The sequence below is a fragment of the Bufo bufo genome, chromosome 4, assembly GCF_905171765.1.
Source record: "Bufo bufo chromosome 4, aBufBuf1.1, whole genome shotgun sequence".
In the NCBI taxonomy this organism is placed as follows: Eukaryota; Metazoa; Chordata; class Amphibia; order Anura; family Bufonidae; genus Bufo; species Bufo bufo.
In genome coordinates this window covers 261,515,328-261,534,817 of record NC_053392.1, presented here as the reverse complement: position 1 = coordinate 261,534,817, position 19,490 = coordinate 261,515,328, and positions in this window count along the sequence as shown.

Genomic DNA, 19,490 nt, shown 5'->3' with positions numbered 1-19,490 from the left:
ACAGTATCAACGATTTACTTGCATTGATTTCAAAATTGGATAGGGTACTATAGTGGTGCAGGTGCCGTTAAATAGCAGGAAGAGAATCCCTAGGGTTGGTGGTGATTATCATTACATCATCGGCAAAAGCCGCTATCTTGTGATTCTGTCCACCCAATTCCAGGCCCTTGATGACTGGGTCTGCTCATAGAGTAGCCATAAGAGGTTCCATAGCTAAAATGAATAGGAGAGGAGAAAGGGGACAACTTTGGCGAGTGCCATTATGATGTGGAAAGGGGGGATAGATCTCCATTGACCATGACGAGGGCTGTGTCTTGAGCATACATAGCAAAGATAGCCTGTACATAAAGATCAGGGAGGCCAAAGTTCAATAACATTTGTTTCAGGTAATCCCAGTTAATTCTGTCGAATGCTTTCTCCCCTCTTTGGGTATCAGAGCTATGTGAGCAGTCACCATGTCCCTGGAGTGTGGGTTACCCTGTAGGGATAGATTGCAAACTTTAACCCCTTAGGGACGCATGACGTACCGGTACGGCACGTTTCCCGAGTCCTTAAGGACCCATGACGTACCGGTACGTCATGTGTTGTTTCGATCACCACCACCCGGCGGGCGGTGATCGAAACACGGTGCCTGCTCAAATCATTGAGCAGGCACCACGGCTAAATGTGTGTCAATTCAGACCTGCGGTTTGCGGCTTTTTATTGTGCGGGCGGCGGTAGTCGGCGGTGCCATCGGGTCCCCATGGGGCTGTGGGGGGGACCAGATGGGATGGAAGGCAGCGCAATGCCTAAGGAAGGCATCGCGCTGCTTTCCGGTGAAGAGCCTGTGAGATCCAGCCCCCTGGATCTCACAGGCCGGAAGCTGTATGAGTAATACACACAGTATTACTCATACAGCCAATGCATTCCAATACAGAAGTATTGAAATGCATTGTAAAGGATTAGACCCACAAAAGTTCAAGTCCCAAAGTGGGACAAAAAATAAAGTGAAAAAAAAGTTTAAAAAAAAAAGTTCCCCCCTAAAAAATTAAAAGTTTAAAGTAAAAATAAACAAAAACGTCATTTCCCCCAAATAAAGTAAAAAAAATTGGTATAAAAAAGGGGGGAAAAAAAGTATAATTATTATGTATCACCGCGTCCGTATTGACCGGTTCTATAAACATATCACATGACCTAACCCCTCAGATGAACACCGTAAAAAAAAATAAAAAAAAACTGTGATAAATAAAACATTTTTTTGTCACCTTACATCACAAAAAGTACAACAGCAAGCGATTAAAAAGGCTTTTGCCCACCAAAATAGTGCCAATCTAACCGTCACCTCATCCCGCAAAAAATGAGCCCCTACCTGAGATAATCGCCCAAAAAATAAAAAAACTATGGCTCAGAATATGGAGACACAAAAACATCATTATTTTTGTTTTAAAAAAGCTGTTATTGTGTAAAACTTACATAAATAAAAAAAAAAGTATACACATTTGGTATTGCCGCGTTCGTATCGACCGGCTCTATAACAATATCACATGACCTAACCCCTCAGATGAACAACATAAAAAATAAAAACTGTGCTAAATAAACAATTTTTTGTCACCTTATATCACAAAAAGTGTAATAGCAAGCGATCAAAAAGTCATATGCACCCCAAAATAGTTCCAATCAAACCATAATCTCATCCCGCAAAAAATGAGACCCTAGCTAAGATAATCGCCCAAAAACTAAAAAAACTATGGCTCTCAGAATATGGAGACACTAAAACATGATTTTTTTTTGGTTTCAAAAATGATATTATTGTGTAAAACTTACATAAATAAAAAAAAAGTATACATATTAGGTATCGCCACGTCCGCATAGACCGGCTCTATAAAAATATCACATCACGTAACCCCTCAGATGAACACCATAAAAAATTTCAAATAAAATCTGTGCTAAATAAACCATTTTTTGTCACCTTACAACACAAAAAGTGTAATAGCAAGCGATCAAAAAGTCACATGCATTTCAAAATAGTGCCAATAAAACCGTCATCTCATCCCGCAAAAATCATACCCTACCCAAGGTAATCGCCCAAAAACTGAAAAAATTATGGCTCTCCGACTATGGAAACACTAAAACATGATTTTCTTTGCTTCAAAAATGAAATCATTGTGTAAAACTTACATAAATAAAAAAAAAGTATACATATTAGGTATCGCCGCGTCCGCATAGACCAGCTCTATAAAAATATCACATGACCTAACCCCTCAGATGAACACCATAAAAAATTTCAAATAAAAACTGTGCTAAATAAACCATTTTTTGTCACCTTACATCACAAAAAGTGTCATAGTAAGCGATCAAAAAGTCACACGCATTTCAAAATAGTGCCAATAAAACCGTCATCTCATCCCGCAAAAATCATACCCTACCCAAGGTAATCGCCCAAAAACTGAAAAAATTATGGCTCTCAGACTATGGAAACACTAAAACATGATTTATTTTGCTTCAAAAATGAAATCATTGTGTAAAACTTACATAAATAAAAAAAAAGTATACATATTAGGTATCGTCGGGTCCGTATCGACCGGCTCTATAAAAATATCACATGATCTAACCTGTCAGATGGATGTTATAAATAACAAAAAAAAAAACTGTCAAAACAGCTATTTTTTGCCTCAAAAAAAGTGTAATATAGAGCAACCAAAAATCATATGTACCCTAAACTAGTACCAACGATACTGCCACCCTATCCCGTAGTTTCTAAAATGGGGCAATTTTTTTTGAGTTTCTACTCTAGGGGTGCATCAGTGGAGCTTCAAATGGGACATGGTGTCAAAAAAAACAGTCCAGCAAAATCTGCCTTCCAAAAACCATATGGCATTCCTTTCCTTCTGCGCCCTGCCGTGTGCCCGTACAGTAGTTTACGACCACATATGGGGTGTTTCTGTAAATTACAAAATCAGGGCCATAAATATTGAGTTTGGTTTGGCTGTTAACCCTTGCTTTGTAACTGGAAAAAAAATATTAAAATGGAAAATCTGCCAAAAAAGTGAAATTTTGAAATTGTATCTCTATTTTCCATTAATTCTTGTGGAACACCTAAAGGGTTAACAAAGTTTGTAAAATCAGTTTTGAATACCTTGAGAGGTGTAGTTTATAGAATGGGGTCATTTTTGGGTGGTTTCTATTATGTAAGCCTTGCAAAGTGACTTCAGACCTGAACTGGTCCCTAAAAATTGGGTTTTTGAAACTTTCTGAAAAATTTCAAGATTTGCTTCTAAACTTCTAAGCCTTTTAACATCCCCAAAAAATAAAATATCATTCCCAAAATGATCCAAACATGAAGTAGACATATGGGGAATGTAAGTAATAACTATTTTTGGAGGTATTACTATGTATTATAGAAGTAGAGAATTGAAACTTGGAAATTTGCTAATTTTTCCAAATTTTTGGTAAATTTGGTATTTTTTTATGCAAAAAAATTTACTTTTTGGACCCAATTTTAGCAGTGTCATGAAGTACAATATGTGACGAAAAAACTATCTCAGAATGGCCTGGGTAAGTAAAAGAGTTTTAAAGTTATCAGCACTTAAAGTGACACTGGTCAGATTTGCAAAAAATGGCCAAGTCCTTAAGGTGAAATAGGGCTGAGTCCTTAAGGGGTTAAGGAGATGAGGAAGGAGTTGTTTCCTAAAGGTTTTGTAATAAGAGGCCGGTAGGCCATCCGGGCCGGGACTTTTGCCGAGGGGCATCTGACAGAGGGCTACAGAGAGTTCATCTATGGTGAAGGGGGCGGCTATAGTACGTTTTTGAGGATCTGTAAGAGATGGTAGGGTGAACGAGTCAAGAAAGGAAGAGACAAGAGAAAAGTGTGACTCAGGAGCGAGGGGTGGAGGAAGGTTGTATAAGTTTTCATAGAAGTCCCTAAATTGTTTGGCTATTTGGTTGGTTGAGAATATAGGGTCTCCACTAGGAGAGGATAGTTGGTGTATATAATTTTCCGATCTCCTAGCCTTGATTCTACGCTTTAGGAAATTAGTAGCTTTGTCGCTATTGGCGAAAATCTTATGTTGGGAATTGAGGTAGTATTTAGCAGTTCGAGTTTGTAATAGAGCTTTCAATTCCGCTCTCAGGTTAGATAGTTCCTGAAGCTGAGAATCGGACAGGGAGCGTTTATGTGAAGACTCAAGGTTTTGTATTTTAGAGAGAAGGGCATCGATGTTCCTTTCTCTGAGTTTTTTCAGGTGAGAGCCTATACTAATGAACTGGCCCCTAATGAAAGGTTTATGCACGTCCCATAAAGTTTGGGCCGTAAGGGAAGGATGGTTATTCAGATCAAAGTATTCATCAAGCAGGGAGGCAATTTTCTCAGTGGTTTTGGTGTCACCTAGAAGGGATTTGTTAAAGAGGACCTTTCACCAAAATAAAACATCTAAACTAACTATACAGACATGTAGAGCGGTGCCCAGGGATCTCCCTGCACTTACTGTTATACCTTGGCGCCGCTCTGTTCTCCCGTTATAGCCTCCGGTATCTTCATAGTTAGGCTCCACCCAGGGGAACCTGCCGACGTCTCTTTCTTCTATGCTGTAGCGCTGGCCAATTGCAGCGCTCAGCTCATAGCCTGAGAGGCTTTTTTTTCTCTCAGGCTATGAGCTGAGCGCTGCGATTGGCCAGCGCTACAGCATGGGCGAATGAGACACCGTCAGGTTCCCCTGGGTGGAGCCTAACTATGAAGATACCGGAGGCTATAACGGGAGAACGGAGCGGCGCCCAGGGATAACAGTAAGTGCAGGGAGATCCCTGGGCGCCGCTCTACATGTCTGTATAGTTAGTTTAGATGTTTTATTCTGATGAAAGGTCCTCTTTAAGGAGCCAATTGAAACATCTAGGAGTGTGCGTTGGGGCAAGGATCAAGAGGAATACGGGGGCGTGGTCAGAAATGTGGATAGAGACAATTTTGGCTTCAGGACAGAGCTGGAGGTGCTCTTTGGAGATGAAAATCTAGTATATGCGGTCGAAGTATTATGAACATGGGAGAAGAAGGTGTAATCTTGAGAACATGGATGAAGTGCTCGCCAGGAGTCTACTAATTGGAGGTTCCATAGCGTGTCTCTAATAGCTCTTAAAGAGCGTAAGGATTGGGCCGATTTGTGTGAGGATGAGTCGAATTGGGGATTGAGGGAAACATTTAAATCTCCCCCCAAAATCACAATGCCCTCCTAAAAAGAGGCTATGACCAGGGAGGTGTCAGTAAGCCAGCAGGCTTGTTTAGTGTTGGGGCATAGAGGTTTATAAAGGTATACATTTGGGGACCAATGTGACCTTTAACCAGGAGGTATCTCCCTTCTGGGTCTTGGATATGTCTAACATAATTAAAGGGTACTCTCCTCTGGAACACAATGCTAACTCCTCCAAATGCTAAGGAGTTATCCCTACAGTGGTACCAGAGAGGGTAATGTGAAAATTCATGGTTGGGGCAGTGGTTAAATCTGAAGTGAGTCTCCTGGAGGAACAACACACCAGAGTCCGACTTGCGCAGCATTGTGAAAATTTGGCTTCTCTTAGGGTACTTTCACACTAGCGGCAGGACGGATCTGACAGGCTGTTCACCCTGTGGGATCCATCCTGCCGCTATTTCGCTGTGCCGCCAGACCTCCGCTCCGTCCCTATTGACTATAATTGAGATGGGGAGGAGCTCCGGCGCAGCATGGCAGTGCGCGGTGAGAGGCCACCGGAGTAAAAAGTCGGACATGCAGTACTTTTAGTCCGGCGGCTAGTGTGAAAGTAGCCTTAGATGGGGAATTAAAGCCCTTCACATTATAAGATGCAATGTGGAGATCAACCATGGTCCCATGTGTAACTAAGAAAACATCGCGGCTGAATGTCGTCCCTCCAGGAGAATACACAAACATATTGGAAAGTACTCATCTGATCTGAAGGAGAAGCCAGAGTCCCAGGGGTAGTACACCACCTCTCAAGGGATAGAAATGGGAGCAGCTTGTACCTTAAACCTAACAGTGGAGAGGAAAAAACCGTAAGAACAAAAGTCATAACATAGTAGCAACAATGTGTATGTAGAGCAACATTCACATAAGACATGGTGGGGGAATATGGTCGCAAGACCTAGTAATATACCATCTAGCACATTGTAAAATGGGAAGCATGATGGGGTAAGCAGTATAAGGCAGGAGAATACATGCGGAGAGCTAGAAGAAAATCGGGTGGTGATTCGTGTACTTTAAGACAAACAGAGGGGTACATGGAGAGACGGAGGACATGGGGAAGGCAAGGAGGAGACACCCAAACAAAGTAATGAAGAGACAGAGAAATGTCATCATGGGTCTTGCAGGCGTCTCCTAGGCGTCGGTTGCTGGGGTAGTTTTTTAGCCTTCTGTGCTTTTGGGATACGCTGGTGCTCAAATGGCAGTACTGTCGGGAGATCTGGGAGATCTGCAACATCCCGGAAAAGTTCCCAATTATCAAACTTCAACGGAGGGATATCCAGGCGGTCGAATACTGCATCAAGGTCGGTATAGCCCGAAACGTTAAGGTGTCTACCTGAGTGAAAGAAGGAAAGTCCAAGGGAAAGAACCATCAGTATTGGATTTTATTTGCGCTAAGCCAGTCAGTCAGTGGCTTTAGGGCTCTTTGTTTTTTAAGCGTGGAAGGCGCTAGATCCTGATATATCGCAATCTGGGAGCCCTCATAAGCTACATCAGAGTGGATCCGGGCTGCATTTAACACTGCGGTTTTGACTTGAAAATTCAGGAACTTACAGATCGCATCCCTTGGAGGCTCCTCTGGTTTGTGTTTAGGGTACAGGGCCCTGTGAGCACGTTCTATGGGGATATCAAGGCAAAATCGGGGCCCAGTAGAGATCTGCAGATGGTGTGCACTGCTTGGGATATTTCTCCCCCGGGGAACCGATTCTGGGATTCCCCGGGGGCGCAAATTGTTGCGGCATCCCCTGTTATCCTGGTCTTTTAGGGCATTGTGGGGCTTGTTGAGGTACGTTCTGCATCGGCAAAGTGAGTGAGTGGTTGCTGCTTGATGATCCAACATTGAGGCCTGATGGGTTTCGAGTAGGTCGACTCGGTCTCCAATCTGCTGCACATCATGGTGGAGCGCCGAAATCTCACTTAGGATGGGCTCCATAACTTTACATAGAGCCTGTTCCAGGTAACGCCTGATAAGTGGAAGCTCCTTGTTGTTTCGGGAATCCTCCGTGTGGCGAAACCAACCTCGCCACGGTGTTTTGGAGGGGGTTGTTTGCCAGCCTCTTGTCCCAGGATTATGGCCCATACTAACTTTGAAGGAGAAGACAAACCGGAATGCTGTGCAGGAACCAACGGCATCCATATTGCTGTAGCCAGGGGCGCTGTACGGATACTAGCGTTGCCCTCAATTTTGTAAATCCACAAACGGTGTCTCCGAGCTGCTTCTCCTCTCACTAGGACGCCATTCCACTGCTTGCCACCAATGTAATGGAACGCCTAGCACCCCGACCGGGTACCTCTGTTGATAGATGCTCCTAGTGCTTCCAGAGGACTCCAAGCACTCCACTTGACATCGTCAGCACTGCAGACCCTACGAACCGCCGAAGCTTGGTGGAGGTCTCGCCGTCTCCTACCCACCCTGGACCTACGCCAAGGCTCCAGGCTCCAGTGGGTGAACCTCTCCTAAATGCAGAGACAGGAACCAGGAACAAGCTCTTACAAGAGCTTATACTCAGGGGAGTATTATGATATAGCAATCCCCAAGAGTGTAGTTATCCCATCCCCCAAACATGAGCCAAGACTTCATAAAGGGGCAAACAGGAACTCTTTAATGGGTTATTTTTCAGCCTTTTATGCAGGTCTCCTAGCAAGGGACACTCCCCCTGGGGCCCTTGTAAAAGACTGTGACAGTTTATATTTTAGCCAATCACATGCATTTACAGAATGGAAACCTTCCCAGCAATTGTACACAAAATCCCCTTCCCTCTGTCTGTAACGCAATCAACAAAATACAATGAGCATTGTCTGAGACGCAATTAACTAACACACTGGCATTGTCTGAGACGCAATCCACAAAATACAATTACCAAACGTAATGGGCTAACTTAATCACTACCAGACAGAAAACACACATTTTTCCCAACACACAGAAAACACCTCAAAACCCCACATATCCCCATAATGTATACATCCATGGATAGCTCTGATCTGGGTGAACAACATATCCAAAAATCACCCAGATCCGAGCAGGGGTTCCCGAATTCCATGGAAGTCACATTTGGCCGGCCGCAAGCATGGCTTTCCTGCCCAAAACAGTTCCACAGATTTAAGCTGTGCGGCCGGTCTGTCTTCTCCTTCAAAGTTAGTATGGGCCATAATCCTGGGGCAAGAGCCTGGCAAACAGCCCCCTCCAAAACACTGTGGCGAGGTTGGTTTCGCCACACTCCGTATCGCTGTCTCCCTCGGAGAGGTCTGAGGCTTTTATCGAGGCCTTGAGGGAGTGAGCCAGTGCCATCTTTGAGTCCCGTGCAGCAATCGTGGTGGCCACTTTCTTGAGGAATTTTTCCATATCGCTGCTGGGGACGGGAGTCTTGTTGGCGGAGGGGTGTTCACCGGACTTGGGGTTCCCGATTTTTCCCCTCACTGACCCGGTAAGCTAAAGTGAGCAAGTGCTAAGGACGGCAATTGTAGCAGAGCGAACGACTATGCGGCCATCTCAGTCAGGTGCTTGCTCAGCCCCCCCCTTAATCATATTTTATGAGGAAATTAGTTCTAGTGTGGATCTTGGTAAACTCTTTTTTTAATACAAATTAATGTCCCAGATTTAAGAGTCATACAAAAAATGAGAATGCTGAGACGGGAGAGAAATGTGTGTAAACAGGTTAAAAACTGTCATAAAGACAACCTGTAACCATTTGTCCTATCAGAATTTCTATATTTTCAGATTATACTAAGTTTTATATGGTAGTTAAAGAGGAAGAGGACAATAATACACTGTAAAAAAAAAAAAATTGGAAATTGAGGGTGTAAAAGTGGCAACTAATATGACTAATGTAATATAAATTGTAAGTTTAGAAACCTAGGGTGGAAACAAGCAATTGAACAAGCAAATCACTTTTTTTTAGATAACCAATTAGTAGGATGCGCCCTATTAAACCAGACATAGTGCCTCTTAGGGTTGACACTGCAGATTACAACTATACCTGGAGGTCAAACAATAGTTGTGTTGTTCCAGAGAAAACAGTTTAATTACATACGCAAATTAGGGCTTCAGAGCACTAATGGGCAAGGAGTGGATGCAGCAAACACAGGAAAGCAGAGGAGCCATGGTCCACTAAGGGGCTTAGGCCTTAGTATGCTTTAATAGAGTTGATCTTGCTGACAGGTACTCTTTTTAAGTTTTTGTCTTCAGATTGATTTTACCTTCTAGATTATAGGTAATAATTACGGAGGACTTACCAGAAGAAATGTATAATAGATCCTTTAGTGTACATGTACTTTAATGTACCGAATAGTCTGGTTTTAGTATGTTTCTTCTTGATCTGGTACCACTGACTCCAGCAATCCAGTCTCAAACCAAATTTACTGACATTCCCACCTAATAGTTTGTTTTTGGTATGTTTCTATCAATGCAGAGTGAGTGTAGAGGCAATCTTTTAGATCTGTATTGCCTTGCATCTGTCTTTGATGATTATGCCTAATGCTCCTCCCAGCTCTTGTTCACACCTGGTATCATTCATTAGCATTCCTTATTTGTATATATTACAGATATGTGGTCATTAATGTCCTTGGGAATTTGAGTGCAGCATCCAAGTGCCACATTTAAGTGTATCACAGGAATTATACTAGGAACTGAGCCAGAAGTGTACAGAAGTTAATTCCATTTCTCTCCAAAAACTTGTCAATTTAATCCTCTATTTTCACATCACCTAAACATGTTATCATGTCTGATTTGGCAGGTAACAGACATGCGGTGCAGAGGAGAGCAAAAAGGAGTACCCGTTCACTAGGGAGAGAAGGAGTTGTGACCAACCACTAGCTCACCTGGCACTGGCACCTGGCTGCCCTGATGTCCCCATACGAGCTGTTAACCCGTACGCCGATCATGTGCCTCATCCCTGGGTCACCCTGAAATAAGCCCTAGGTAGTGAATATGGTGGTGGGAGCTCAAGTCCTCACCATTGATACCTAGGGTAACAACAGGTAAAGGACAAACAACACAAATACAATAAACAATCCACAAAGGGAGACAACAACAACAGGAGAGAACCAGAGATCCAAGAGCACCAGTTATAACAGCTCCACAGCAACAGTTGTCCCAACTCCACCTGAGGTCAGAATAGAAGATCATAAAGGAAGGTCAATATCTGGCAACAAGGAAAGCAGAAAGGGAGACTATATAGTAGCTAGGAGTGGCTGACAGAAAATAGCTGAAAGGACAAAAAGGATCGCAAATAGTGTTGATCGAGCACCAAAGTGTTCGTGTAGACTACTTCCCGATGCTCGGGTGCTCTACAGAGCAGCCGAGCACAATGGAAGTCAATGGGAGAACCCAAGCAATAAACCAGGCAACCCCCTGCTTCTACATTACAGCCAAGAATCTTATCCACTTTTTCTTTTTTTAAAGAAACTGGTAATGCAGCTCTATAGTGTAGTGGTTAAGATTCTTGGCTATAATGTAGAGGTTTGTGGGTTCGAATCCCATCAAAAATAAAGACTAAATTAAATTTAAACATATATATTTAAGTTTTTAGCCATAATATATTTACATATATTATTATATATTTTGAATACATAATATATTATAATATATGTAAATATATTATGGCTAAAAGATCAGTAGTAGTTTCCCACATATTATGAATTCATATATATCAGGAGTATGATTTTATCTATCTATCTATCTATATATATATATATATATATATATATATATATATATATATACACTCACCTAAAGAATTATTAGGAACACCATACTAATACGGTGTTGGAAACCCCTTTTGCCTTCAGAACTGCCTTAATTCTACGTGGCATTGATTCAACAAGCTGCTGATAGCATTCTTTAGAAATGTTGGCCCATATTGATAGGATAGCATCTTGCAGTTGATGGAGATTTGAGGGATGCACATCCAGGGCACGAAGCTCCCGTTCCACCACATCCCAAAGATGCTCTATTGGGTTGAGATCTGGTGACTGTGGGAGCCATTTTAGTACAGTGAACTCGTTGTCATGTTCAAGAAACCAATTTGAAATGATTCGAGCTTTGTGACATGGTGCATTATCCTGCTGGAAGTAGCCATCAGAGGATGGGTACATGGTGGTCATGAAGGGATGGATATGGTCAGAAACAATGCTCAGGTAGCCCGTGGCATTTAAACGATGGGGCCTAAAGTGTGCCCTGAAAACATCCCCCACACCATTACACCACCACCACCAGCCTGCACAGTGGTAACAAGGCATGATGGACACATGTTCTCATTCTGTTTACGCCAAATTCGGACTCTACCATTTGAATGTCTCAACAGAAATCGAGACTTATCAGACCAGGCAACATTTTTCCAGTCTTCAACAGTCCAATTTTGGTGAGCTCGTGCAAATTTTAGCCTCTTTTTCCTATTTGTAGTGGAGATGAGTGGTACCCGGTGGGGTCTTCTGCTGTTGTAGCCCATCCTCCTCAAGGTTGTGCGTGTTGTGGCTTCACAAATGCTTTGCTGCATACCTCGGTTGTAACGAGTGGTTATTTCAGTCAACGTTGCTCTTCTATCAGCTTGAATCAGTCGGCCCATTCTCCTCTGACCTCTAGCATCCACAAGGCATTTTCGCCCACAGGACTGCCGCATACTGGATGTTTTTCCCTTTTCACACCATTCTTTGTAAACCCTAGAAATGGTTGTGCGTGAAAATCCCAGTAACTGAACAGATTGTGAAATACTCAGACCGGCCCGTCTGGCACAAACAACCATGCCACGCTCAAAATTGCTTAAATCACCTTTCTTTCCCATTCTGACATTCAGTTTGGAGTTCAGGAGATTGTCTTGACCAGGACCACACCCCTAAATGCATTGAAGCAACTGCCATGTGATTGGTTGACTAGATAATTGCATTAATGAGAAATAGAACAGGTGTTCCTAATAATTCTTTAGGTGAGTATATATATACTGAACAAAAATATAAACGCAACACTTTTGTTTTTGCTCCCATTTTGCATGAGATGAACTCAAATATCTGTAAAGAATAAATCAAGGCAACTGGACGTACTGTAGATTTCTTGAAAACGTTTCACTCGTTCTTCCAACGAGCTTTCTCAATTCTGAGTGACTGTACAAGAATTCTCTGGGAATAAATATATATATTAGGATAATGGAATCAACACCTTTGACCCCATGCTGGGTATAATGACCTCTGACCCCATGCTTTGTATAATTACCAGATGTTGATTCAGTTACATATTTATTCCCAGAGAATTCTTGTACAATCACAGAATTGAGAAAGCTCGTTGGAAGAACGAGTGAAACGTTTTCAAGAAATCTACAGTACGTCCAGTTGCCTTGATTTATTCTTTACAGATATACCATGACCTGGATAAATGAGAACCTTCACAGACAGATGAACTCAAAGTTCTGAAACATTTTCTACATACACAAAATACCCATTACTCTCACATATTGTTCACAAATCTGTCTAAATCTGTGTTAGTGAGTACTTCTCCTTTGCCGAGATAATCCATCCCACTTTTGTCAGAGTAGGTCCCACTCAAAGAGGCAACCTTGCCGTGGTGAGTGGGCTTATGCCTTTTGATCAAAATGTACACTAATGCCTCTTGTACATCATGCAGTAAAGGGGGCTGTACACTTTAATATTGCACTGAGAAGCGAGTTAAATTAGATCTAAGCATAGCATTGTGGATGTGCAATCCAGTTCTGTTTTTCTCCCCTTGATATACAGGTGAAACTCGAAAAATTAGAATATCATGCAAAGTTCATTTATTTCAGTAATGCAACTTAAAAGATGAAACTAATATATGAGATAGACTCATTACATGCAAAGCAAGATATTTTAAGCCTTTATTTGTTATAATTTGGATGATTATGGCTTACCCTTTATGAAAACCCAAAGTCTTAATTTTGAGGTATCATTTGCTCAGGGGGTATGGATTAATTAGCTGACTAGAGTGTGACACTTTGAGCCTAGAATATTGAACCTTTTCACAAAATTCTAATTTTACGCTGCATTAATGCAATATCTTTTAATTTGCATTACTGAAATAAATGGACTTTTGAACAATATTCTAGATTTTCGAGTTTTACCTGTATGTAATGTAGAAGATTGTGAGTTCGAATCAGAAACACTGACTCGAGCATCGCACTCTAGCACACGCGATATTCGGCCGAACACTGTTATGTGCCGAGCGAGCCGAACTGGTGTTTGACTGAGCATGCTCAATCAACACTAATCGAAAACCTGGACTGGAATCTATTCTCACCACAGAGCGATCTCTTGAGAAACCAAGCACGTAGCTTCCTGCTGTGACCTTCTGACCCCAGGCACAACAGGGTCAGCCACTCTGTCTTCCAAGCCGGAGATAGGTGAGCCATAGCAATGGTCTTTTAAGGGATCAGTGGAAAGGTACAGGAGACATTCATGAAAGCTGTTGTTATAAGGTAATTTCAGATCTTTTGGCAATCATTGACAGACAAACTTAGGTATACATGCCTAGCTCTAATAAACTAGCAAATAAAAAAAAATATGACAGTTATCCTTTAAACTGAAATGACAGATAGACTTTAAGTTTATGGAGGTCCTATTATTGTTATTTTTACGGAGGTATTGTGGCAGGCACTGTATATTATCCTTTTGTATTTACGTTTATTGTTTCTTTGCCATTCGAGAGAGGTTCTCTGGAAGCATATTGTAAATTAATGTACAGGGTGGGCCATTTATATGGATACACCTTAATAAAATGGGAATGGTTGGTGATATTAACTTCCTGTTTGTGGCACATTAGTATATGTGAGGGGGGAAACTTTTCAAGATGGGTGGTGACCATGGCGGCCATTTTGAAGTCGGACATTTTGAATCCAACTTTTGTTTTTTCAATAGGAAGAGGGTCATGTGACACATCAAACTTATTGGGAATTTCACACGAAAAACAATGGTGTGTTTGGTTTTAACGTAACTTTATTCTTTCATGAGTTATTTACAAGTTTCTCTTTGTTTACAGCCATTGACATGTCGCCGAGGTTAACACATGAGGAGCGGATAGAAATTGTGTTGATGTCTGGTGAACGCAGTAACCGGGTCGTTGCAGCAGATTTCAATGCAAGACACCCTACGAGACCACCCATATCCCATGCTACAGTTAGCAAACTGCTTGCTAAGTTTCTTGAAACTGGTTCAGTGTTGGATTTGCCAAAATGTGGACGCATGAAATCTGTCTCTAATGAAGAAACATCAGTGGCTGTCCTAGCTTCATTCAGCAAGAGCCCACAGCGTAGCACTCGCCACATGTCACTGGAGAGTGGCATTAGTCGAACATCCCTTCGGCGGATATTAGCTACTCACAAATGGCACCCTTACAAACTCCAGCTACTGCAGCATCTCAACGAGGATGACCCTGATCGGCGCACTGAATTTGCAGAATGGGCAAAACAAAAATTGGAATAGGACCCTCAGTTTACGCAGAAGATTTTGTTCAGTGATGAGGCAAACTTTTATGTGAATGGTGAAGTTAACAAACAAAACCACCGCTATTGGTCTGACACTAACCCACATTGGATAGATCCCTCCAAGACTGTTGGAACAAAAAAATTATGGTATGGTGTGGTATATGGGGTACAAAGATAGTGGGGCCATTCTTCATCAATGGAAACCTCAAGGCCACTGGATATGCAAAATTGCTACATGATGATGTGTTTCCCTTTTTATGCACTGAAGCTGGCACGTTCCCTGAGTTTTTCCAGCAAGATGGTGCACCACCACATTATGGGTGTCAGGTCCGAGCATTCCTAGATGAACAGTTTCCTGGAAAGTGGATTGGTCATCATGGGCCAGTTGAATGGCCCCCAAGGTCTCCCGATCTGACCCCCTTAGACTTTTATCTTTGGGGTCATCTGAAGGCAATTGTCTATGCTGTGTAGATACGAGATGTGCAGCACCTGAAACTACGGATACTGGAAGCCTGTGCTAGCATTTCTCCTGCGGTGTTGCTATCAGTGTGTGAAGAGTGGGAGAAGAGGGTTGCATTGACAGTCCAACACAATGGGCAGCACATGGGAACACATTTTATAAGTGGTCAGAAACTTGTAAATAACTCATGAAAGAATAAAGTTATGTTAAAACCAAGCACACCATTGTTTTTCTTGTGAAATTCCCAATAAGTTTAATGTGTCACATGACCCTCTTCCTATTGAAAAACAAAAGTTGGATTCAAAATGTCTGACTTCAAAATGGCCACCATGGTCACCACCCATCTTGAAAAGTTTCCCCCCTCACATATACTAATGTGCCACAAACAGGAAGTTAATATCACCAACCATTCCCATTTTATTAAGGTGTATCCATATAAATGGCCCACCCTGTACAATCTGCCAAAAAAGTTTCTTAATGCAAAACTTCTAATTTCTGTCAAGATCAGTGTTATATGTCTAATTATTTAATCAATTTTGTTAAATTAGATACCTCCTTATATAGTACTGTAGCAACATATTCCTCAAAGCTGTACAGAGATTGTCATCACTAACATGGATTCAAACATAAAAACAAAATTGAAGAAAAGTTTTAGTGTTGCATCAATTTAAAAGGGGCTTGAAAATGGATGTGACTGCTATGGGCAACAGTAAAGGCCCAATTACGCTGCCCAATGTTCGGGTGGGACTAGCGCCAAATGAAGATAAATGTAATGATTGACACACATTTGCATTGACCTATCACATAGGCAGATGCAAAGAGAATGGGGAGGGCCCTATTACACTGCCCACTGTTCGGGTAGGACTAGCGTCAATGGACATCCCTTGTGAAAAAAGGGCAATGTGGTGTCAATAACCATTCATATTTCATCCTGCATCAGCCAACAAACAAGTGTTTTTCTTACGGGACAATTATCGGCATTAGTGTTCCTTTGAACACTGCTTCCTAATAATTGGCCCAAAAATCCCCCAGTCTGTTAAAGACCTTAACTGATAATACATGTTATCCTAAGATTCTAGCAGCAGTGTAGCAGCAAGCCTCAGGCCTGTTACTTATACTGTAAAGCATAGAAAAGAAATAAGCTATATAAAAGCAAAAAACATACTGTATATGTAATAAAATAAAAATTATTGAATAAACTAATAGAATCAAATAGATCTTTTCAAATTTTTTATGATCAGTAAAATGTCTTGGTTGGTCTCCTATACACTTAAATCCAGAGGCATCTGTAGTCCTTGGGCTTTTATACAAATCTGTAACAGTGTCCTCACTTACCATTGTAGCATGCTCCTGAGGGTCCTATAGTAAGAAACACCTTGTGTGCCAGGGAGATCGAATAATCTGACCAGAGATTGACATGAGGTAACTTTTATGATGGATGCTTTATGGTTGCCTTGTGTGAGTGTTGTGGTTGAACACAATGTTTTTTATATTTGTAAGGGAGAAAGTTACAAGGAGCAATGATGTCCACATCAAATATCAATATAACATCTGACATTTAGCACTTTCCAATCAAGTTTAAAAAAACTTAATACAAAATATATACTCATTATGGGCACAGTAACTGCAGTTAGGAAATTAACCTTGACAGAAACAGGAATCACTGTATTGTTGCTCTGCTGACATAATAATGCATTTTGTTCAGCGTGGATATCCATTCCACAATGTAACTGATACTTCCTTTAAAATTAACTTGTGCAAATGTGTTTAATGTATCTGGTTTCTTTTAATATAATCCCATAGCTCAATGAAAATTTGTTTAGACTGTACTTAGACTGCATTAAAACATTTTTCTGTTAAAGTGCCAATATCATTAGCTCTAGTATGTTATTTATGACAAATGTCAGTCCTAAGTGCAATTTTCAGACAGTTATTGCTTAATGATATTATTTCTCTTTTACCTTCTCAATCAGACTCTTATGATACTGGGCATAGATGCTGGGTAAAAATGTGGTTTAAGTATAAGTAGCTGAAAGGCTATAAAAGTCTATGGAAATAAATGTATATTTGTACAGTAGCGTCACATATCTAGTCATTACTTCTTTATAGTGCATTTCAATATTTAAAACATGAATATCTTTAAAAACAAAGGCAAAAGGGCAATTACATTCAGTAAAGTACACAGAAGCATCAACTTTATAGCAAACCTATTACAGGGCTTTAATTTTATTTCTATCTGTGTAATTAAACATTCACTGGGCACTACCCATACAAATCAAATGAACAAATACTTTGTAATGTTTCATGTAATTTTATTTTTAGATATCATGTTGTTTAAATTTGATTGTATACTTGATAAAGACATCAACAATGTTATTCATAGTGTTTATGATTAAATATTCTCCACTTTTAGGTGCATAGACACTTGGGGACAGTTGTCCTTCAAACAAGTAAATTTACAGGAATGGTTCTTGACCTGTTGTAGAGAAAAGAACTGAGGAGGTTACTCAGGAACATAGATGATGAAGAAGCAGGTGCACCTGGGCCCTAAGGACCCAAAGTCAATTCTACCACACAAGAAGATTCTAGGAATAAAATTAGAAGTAAGATAGGTAGTACGTAGGTAGTAGATTAATGTTGTGTTTAAGTTTCTTAATTATATTTGTATCTTTTCATCTGGCTCTAACATTATGCTTGGACTTGGAAGATACTAAACTCTATGTCATTACCAACTTTCAACTTGAGGTACATTTTTGACCCCTTTATGGAACTCTGTGGCCATGTGTGAACAACAATAACTTACAGGTTGCTCATAACTTTTTTTAAATAGAGAACACTAGGCTTGCCTACTACATATCCTTTGAAGCTCCATTTCTTTGTCTTTGAAATGGAATGGCCATCCGGACAACGCAGCATAAAGGTAATGAATTTGGGCTGAACCTGCTGATGTTTGCGGCAGGACCTTCTGACTTTCTCCCATTTTCACGTGTGAAGGGAAAGAAAGTTTGGGTATGTTGGGATAAGCCACTGCCAGAGGCCTCTGGTAGCAGTTTATTCCCTTCTCCCCACTGAAACACATGCATGTTCGGTGGGATTTAATAGCTGTTTTCGGAAGAAGTGTTCAACTGATAGCTACCTATGGTGTATAGCCAAATTAAGGCAAGTCCTGCTTATTAAAAATAAAGAGGATTGCTGAGGTATACGTCCGAATTATAAATACATCAAACAAATATGTCTAAGGACGTTAAAAACTCAAAAACAAAAAGGTTTTATTAGTTGTTTCCATTTAAAATAGTAAAGGGTGTATAACCCAAAATCACAATGTGCTGTAGGCCCAGCTAGAGGTGTGGATATGTAATATACACTTATTCACTTGTGACTGCGTAGATGTCGCACAGCTTCGTGCCGCACACTACTTACAAATGTATCAGTAAAGTGAACTAATCCTCTAGGTGTCTATTCGCAAACTCTGTCAAAACGATAGTGCAAATAGATACACAATACATTACTGGGGGTAATTATTGATAGTGTGAGCCCACACTAGACTGCATAGATGTTGCATAAGCTTGCACTGCGCATCTATTGATGATTGTCAGTCAGATACAATCAACGCTAGTATCCACAAACAGGCTCAGTCAGAGCAACAAAGTTGCAGATAGATACAATTAGAGTCACTCAGACTATGGCCGTGCACTTTACCAATAGCCCCCTATTCATTAGTGCATTCACTCAAGCCTGTATGATGACACGCTGATATGGCTCATATACAAACACCAGCACCAACAGGCGAGAGTGTACAACTTCAAAGTGCTCGACGCGTTTCTGTGCATTCTGTTTGCGCACTTCCTCAGGAGCACTTGTATTGAGCACCAAAGATTAATACTAAATTGCCTGCCCAAGCTGTACTCCTCTAGTGTGAGAGCCGGCGAGCTAACAAACGGCTCTGATGTGAGCCTCGGCACTGTCAGGGCTGCGAGCCCTACTTATTAGACAGGTTTGATGGTGCTAATTCTCTTCATTCGACTGCCCCAAAATGTATGATAAAGTAACAGTTTACACAAGCCCTGTAAAATTAAAGAGATTTGGTTTAAATCTGTTGCAGGGACTGAGCTAAAGTGCATAAAAACAGAAACATAGTACAATATGTTAAAATGGGAAATGGTAAAATTGGGAAGGTGGGGATTATTTTCCCATTGATGCCCTTGGTATTCAAATCTGAATTTTAATAGGAAATATAGGAGGAATAGGAAAGGTCAGTTGGCCTTAGTGATATTGTACTGTATATAAGGTTGGGTAAAATAACTACCATTTCTATAGGGTAAAGTAAAAAATAAACGTGTATTCGCTCACCCTTTTACAGCAGTACCACACCCTTTATATCTCCAC